The sequence below is a fragment of the Stegostoma tigrinum genome, chromosome 27 (assembly GCF_030684315.1).
Source record: "Stegostoma tigrinum isolate sSteTig4 chromosome 27, sSteTig4.hap1, whole genome shotgun sequence".
Lineage (NCBI taxonomy): Eukaryota > Metazoa > Chordata > Chondrichthyes > Orectolobiformes > Stegostomatidae > Stegostoma > Stegostoma tigrinum.
Genome location: NC_081380.1, coordinates 45,229,999 through 45,235,998, shown reverse-complemented (window position 1 = coordinate 45,235,998; position 6,000 = coordinate 45,229,999). Strand labels below are relative to the sequence as shown.

The 6,000-nt window shown below is 39.5% G+C and overlaps 1 protein-coding gene across 2 annotated transcripts in view; it reads left to right on the top strand.

The window, feature by feature from the left end:
• The first annotated feature begins 422 nt into the window (after positions 1–422).
• bcas3 (BCAS3 microtubule associated cell migration factor) overlaps positions 423–6,000 on the top strand; it is a 1,086,700-nt gene continuing 1,081,122 nt past the window's right edge. For both annotated transcript variants that reach the window (XM_059655421.1, XM_059655420.1), the window contains exon 1: positions 423–518. The gene's annotated coding sequence lies outside the window, so the exon portion shown is untranslated. The remainder of the gene's footprint in view (positions 519–6,000) is intronic.

Sequence of the window (6,000 nt, the reverse complement as noted above, 5' to 3'; positions counted from 1 at the left end):
GGTTTTCCTTTCTCTCTCTCTCTGATCCCGGATTTTCCTCTGATTTTCTCGGCATAGTTCGGGCCTAAGCATCGCGTGAGCTCCATGTAAACAAACAAATCGTCATGTCGCGACTAACGGTCGACGGCCGTGCGCAGCTCCCGCCCGTAAATTGACAACCAGCCATCATTGCCTGTCGGAGTCGACCTCACACAACACGAAATAGCGGTCCCTGACAAAAAGTCACTCAAATTCAAACCTTCACAGAGATAAAGCCGGCATCATTTCCCCCCCTTTAAAATTTAGGCCCGGTTTCACGTCGGAGGTGAACGGATGTCCCGCCCAGCCTCATTGTTTATTGGTTTAAATGAATGAGGAACGCGCATTTTAGGGCGGGGACTACGGCTAATGCCGTCTACTATTGGCTGCTCAAATGCCTATCATCTGTCCCCGCCCACTGCCGCTCTCGCTCGCTTTCTCTCCCCTCAGTTGTCAGCGTTTCGGTCCGGAGTGGAGATCGACAGCCAGAAAGCCATCGGGTTTGTATCAGATTTTAATATTCATTAATATTTTAGAATTGTGGGTTCTCCAGGGAAACTTACAGAAAGTGAAGATTCCCGCAGCCGGGCTTTATGTTTGTGGGGATCCCAGTGATGGTGTGGGCACTGAAAGCTCAGAATGGACCTGGGATCTTCCACCTGTTTACCTGAGAAAAAGTCGCTGCTGCGTTATGTCATTTTTAAACAAAATCATCTCGCACCTTCCTGTTGCACCATATTAATGAAAATCAAAATTTACGTTCCTGCAATCGCCTTGCACCAAGATCTCCCGAAGCATTTTGCAGCCAATTTTAGTTTCAAGTTGTCATGTAAGAAACGTGGCAGCCTGTTTGCACACCGCGAAACCCCGTGGGCAGTGACATGTCAGTGATATTTTAGGGTTTAGTCGAGTGATACATAGTTGCTCCAGACATTGTGAGGAGCATCCCTTGCATTTTTTAAAAAATAGTGCCCGTGGGATCTTTCCCATTCACAATAGATGGCTGGTGGCCTCTTGATTTAATTTCTCATCCAAAAAGCAGCATCTCTGATACTCCAGGACTCCCTCAGTACTGTCCTGAACTGGACCTTCGATCTTGTGATTGTGATTCAAGACCAGAGCGTTCTGCTGGACAAGAATACAATTATGACTGACAAGTTGGTGGTGATGCTTTCCTTAATTGTCTCTGCACGTTCAGTTAGGCAGTCCTGTATTTGTCTGCAATTTGTTTAATGGCAATTATTGTGGATTATATATGGATGATATTCTTCTTTTCTACCTTGTATTATTGTAATCTGTAACAATAGTGAATTGTGAAGTGGAGCACTACAATGGATAACTGGTTACAAATTGTTGGAAGCTAATTTTCTTCTGACATGAAAAGTATGTATTACAGGGTTAAAATCTATTCACACATAGAAAACTAGGATATTTTATGATGTTACAACCACTTGGTCTGGTTAAAATTAGTCTCAAATATTTTGTAATTCCATCAAGTAAGTTCTGTCACCAGACCATGTGAAATTTACTCTGTTGTGGCCTCTGACCAAGTCATGTAGAATAACTGAGCAAAGCAACAAGCTAAAGACAAAATGACAAAAAAGAGACATCTTGGTACTTGTAGAATCTAGGCAAAAAGTAAATGATATAATCTTGTTTAATTCTGCCATGCACTTCTTAATAGATTACTATCAATATTAAATAAAAACCAAAGAACTGCGGATTCTGAAAATTAGAAACAAACACAGAAATTACTGGAATAGCTCAGCACGTCTGGCAGCATCTATCTCTACTATCTCTGAAACAATGTTAGACTTCAATTATACAGGACATTGGTGAGACTTGAGATAATAGGAACTGCAGAAGCTGGAGAATCTGAGATACCAAGGTGTGGAGCTGGATGAACACAGCAGGCCAAGCAGCATCTTAGGAGCAGGAAAGCTGACATTTCAGGCCTAGACTCTTCATCAGAAATGGGGGTGGGGGGTGGGGGTGAGGGGGAAAGAGGGTTCTGAAATAACCCAATATAGGACCTTATCTTAAAAATAAGCCTTATGTACCTTATGTACCAGAACATTGTCAAACACCTTTTGGAAATCCAAATATATTACATCTACTGATTTTCCTTTATCTATCCTGCTTGTTACTTTCTTAAAGAACTGTAATAAATTTGTCAGGCATAATTATTCTTTCATGAAACCATAGAATCCCTATAGTGTGGAAGCAGGCCATTTCACCCATCCAGTTCACACTGACCTACCTCCTGCCCTGTACTTGTAATCCTGCATTTCCCATGACTACTTCAACTATCCTGCACATCTTGGACCATGAAGCTGACTCTGCTCGATTACATTATGTATTTCTATGTGCATTGCTATTGTATCCTTTATAATAGACTGACATTTTCCTGACACCAGATGTTAAACTAACTGGGCTGTAGTTACCTGTTTTTTGTCTCTCTCCCTTGGACAAATGTGTTACATTGCCAGTGTTCCAGTCCTCTACAACTTTTTGCAGAATGTAAGGATTTTTGGAAGATTACTAACAGTACATCCTCTGTCCCTTGTTCCTTCCTTTAAGCTCATCAAGTCCTGGGGGCTAATCGGCCTTTAGCCTCATTTCTTCCCCAAGTTTTTTTCTGGAGTGATTCCAACTTCCTTTAGTTCATTGTATTTTTGGAATGGTCTTATTGTTCTCTATCACAAAGATTGTTGCAAAACATTTATTCAATTCTTCTGCCATTTCCTGACTCTCTACTGTTATTTCCTCAACCCCTTTCTCTAAAAGGTCAGTGTTCACTGTGGCTTCTCTCTTTCTTTTGATCTATTTTTGAAGCTGTTATCATCTGTTTTTGATTTATTTGCTAGTTTGCAAAAAAGTTTGTTTCTCCCTTTTTTAGTCATCTTTTATAGGCTTTTAAGACTTTCCCTGTCCCCTTGATTTACCACTAATCTCATTACATATTTTTCAATTTGATACTATCCTTGACTTCCCAGGTTGACCATGGTCAATTTAACTCTTCCCTAGAATCTTTTTTCCTCATTGAGATGTCTTTGTCTTTGCTGTGAGTGATTAATTATTTTCTGAAACATCTGCCATTGTTTTCCAACCATCCTTTCTGTTAAATTCTTCACCCAGTGCACTCCAACAAACTCAGTTATCGTTCCTATGTAATGACCCCTATTTAAGTTTAGCACAGTTATTTTGGACTCAAGTTTCTCACTCTCAAACTGTATGCTACATTCTGTCATGTTATGATTTTCACTTACTAGGCATGACTCTAACTAGTGGAAAGATTTGTTCATAATTTCTCTTGACTTTTCAGATTTGTGAAGGCTGATCAAAGCCAGACTGCCTTGATGTATTTCTCACCTTACTTACGAAATTCAGTAGTTTTGGTTAAGTTTGGACTAAGGCTGTAATGAAATTTGCAGCAGAGGTGTCCCTGATGGAACACATATTGAACACTGGTGGGCAGGTTATGACTGAGATTAGTAGGGGTAGTTCTTCTATAATGCGATAGTTGCATTCTTGTGATCTCATGCTATAGAAAATCGCACTATAGGGAGATTGCTATAGAAAACCGCTATATCTGTACAGCAAAAAGTTCATGTTATCCAAACAGCATCCACTATTCATCAATCGCATTACAGTCAGGTTGTGTTAATGAAACATGTATTAAAGCAGAATCGCGTGTAAAGAATTTTTTTTATATAGCTACACCTTTTGTCACTTTGTGAATGATTGAAAGTAGACTGATAGAGACATAAAAATACTGAAAGAACTGAAGCTGCTGTACATCAGAAACAAAAATAGAAGTTGCTGGGCAAGCTCAGCATGTCTAGCAGCATCTGTGAAGAAAAACCAGAGTTAACATTTTGTGTCCGGTGACACTTCCTCAGAACTAATGGAGACATAAGTAGTCAGATTGAATTTGTATTGCTTTTGTGGACAGAAGACATCTGGGCAAATATTTCCGGTGTTGAGTAAATTACAGTGTTGTGTCTATACTGGGATAGTTTGGCCAAGAGTATAACTAGTTCTGGGACACAAGTCATTAGTACTTTAGCTGGGATGTTGTCAGGGTCAATAGCTTTTGCTCTATCATGCATTTTCAATTTTCATCTTTGTGTTTCACAGCTCTTCCACAGCTGCTGTCCTCCTGAGCAGTGTTCCTTTTAAGGTGAACAGCTGTGATGCCACTCTAAAATTCTATGCTGATTAGCTTGATTCATGTCAACACTTTGCTTTTCATGTTGAGAGGTTGCTACTGTACAAGGACCTTAGAGGTCTACTTGTTTAAAAAAAATTAACAAAAGTTAGCTCCCTAGTAATGATCCCTGCCTTAATCCCTGAGCAGCCTTTCACTCTGACTGTGGCCTCTTTTGCATTTCTACTTCCTTTTGCCCTATCATTGTCCTTGTCTTTCGGTGTGTGGAAACCCCTTTTAGAACAGTCATGTTGTTCCACCAATCTTTGAAGAATTCATCTCTTTTGTGGACCTCTGATCACCTTCAGCTTTTCTTCTTTTTGGCTTCAGCCCCTATGATGTGTCTTGGGGATGTTTTCCCACATTAAATTCACTATTTAAATGCCTGCTGATTGTGATTGTTTGTTGGTGTGCAGTTGGTGAAATGAACCTCAAATTTGTTCAGTAGATGGATTAAAAATCTGAAGTTGAGATTGAAAAGATTGTGAAATTGATTCAAGGGCTGCTTGTATTCATATAAAAACTGAAAGAACTGCGGATGCTTTAAATCGGGAACAAAAACAAAATTGCTGGAAAAGCTCAGCAGGTCTGGCAGCATCTGTGAAGGAAATAAACAAGGTTAATGTTTCGGGTCCGTTGACCCACCCTCAGAATTCAGAACTTTATATTCATATGTTGTCTTATTTCACACATTTGAATGATTTGACATACTGGATTCAATATGATGTTTCATTTGGAGGTCTTAACTTGAAGAGAATCTCTTCTGTTTGAAATATATTTCACAATGATTTACACTCTAATCGTAAACTTGAACAGATTTAGGAAGAATCTGTAATGCAATATGTTCATTTTTAGTGAGAAAGCCCTGTTTTTCTGTTTGACGACTTTGATCTACTGAAACCTGATTAGAACTCGGTGTTGAAACACAAGTTACTTAATCCATTAGACCAGAAAGTCCTGTTCAAAGTGATGCTTAAATTGTGAAGGTTTGCAGTTTAAGGCCACATAGTGCCTTTCACAACTCCTGAATGCCTGCGAGCAAGCCATCATGCTTGTCTGTTCCTTTGTGAATACTTGAAGCAAGTAGTCATTCAGAATGTTTACTATCTTGTACTTATCCTCTCTTTCCAGCTCATTAGACTGACAATCCTGGTGTGGTATTGAAAGAGTACTACACTATCAGATGTGCTGACCTTTTTTGGGTGCGATGTTAAATTAAGGCCCCATCTGCCATTTTAGGTGAATGAACAAGATCCTGGCGCACTATCTGAAGGATAGCATGGGAGCTTGCCCTTGTGTTTATTGGCCACTGCACTGTACCAGTGAAGTTCAACGTAATCTTAAGGAACAGGACCTCATCTTTTACTTTGGCTTTTACATTCTTCTGGTCTCAACAGTAACTTCCTGATTTCAGGGACTAATCTTGTTGCCCATTTCTAGATTCACTAGATTGATTCCAGAGATAGGGGGGTTTGTCTTATCGAGAGACATTGCTTAAATCTCGTTCCATTTTAAACTTTCCTAGTTGAGATAGAAGACCAAAGGTTTGAATTGTTACTTGTGTTTCTCTTCATCAATGTTGCCACAAACTGCTAAGCACCTCCAGCATTTCCTGTTCTTTTCAGATCTCCAGCATCCATGGTATTCTGCTTTTCCTCTTCTCTCAATTTGGTTGAGTTTTTGCTTCATTTCTTTGAAATTAGGTCCTTTAAGTGTTGTATAACTGATTTGTTTGTCTTCGGCTAATCTTAAACCCAGATGATAACTGAATT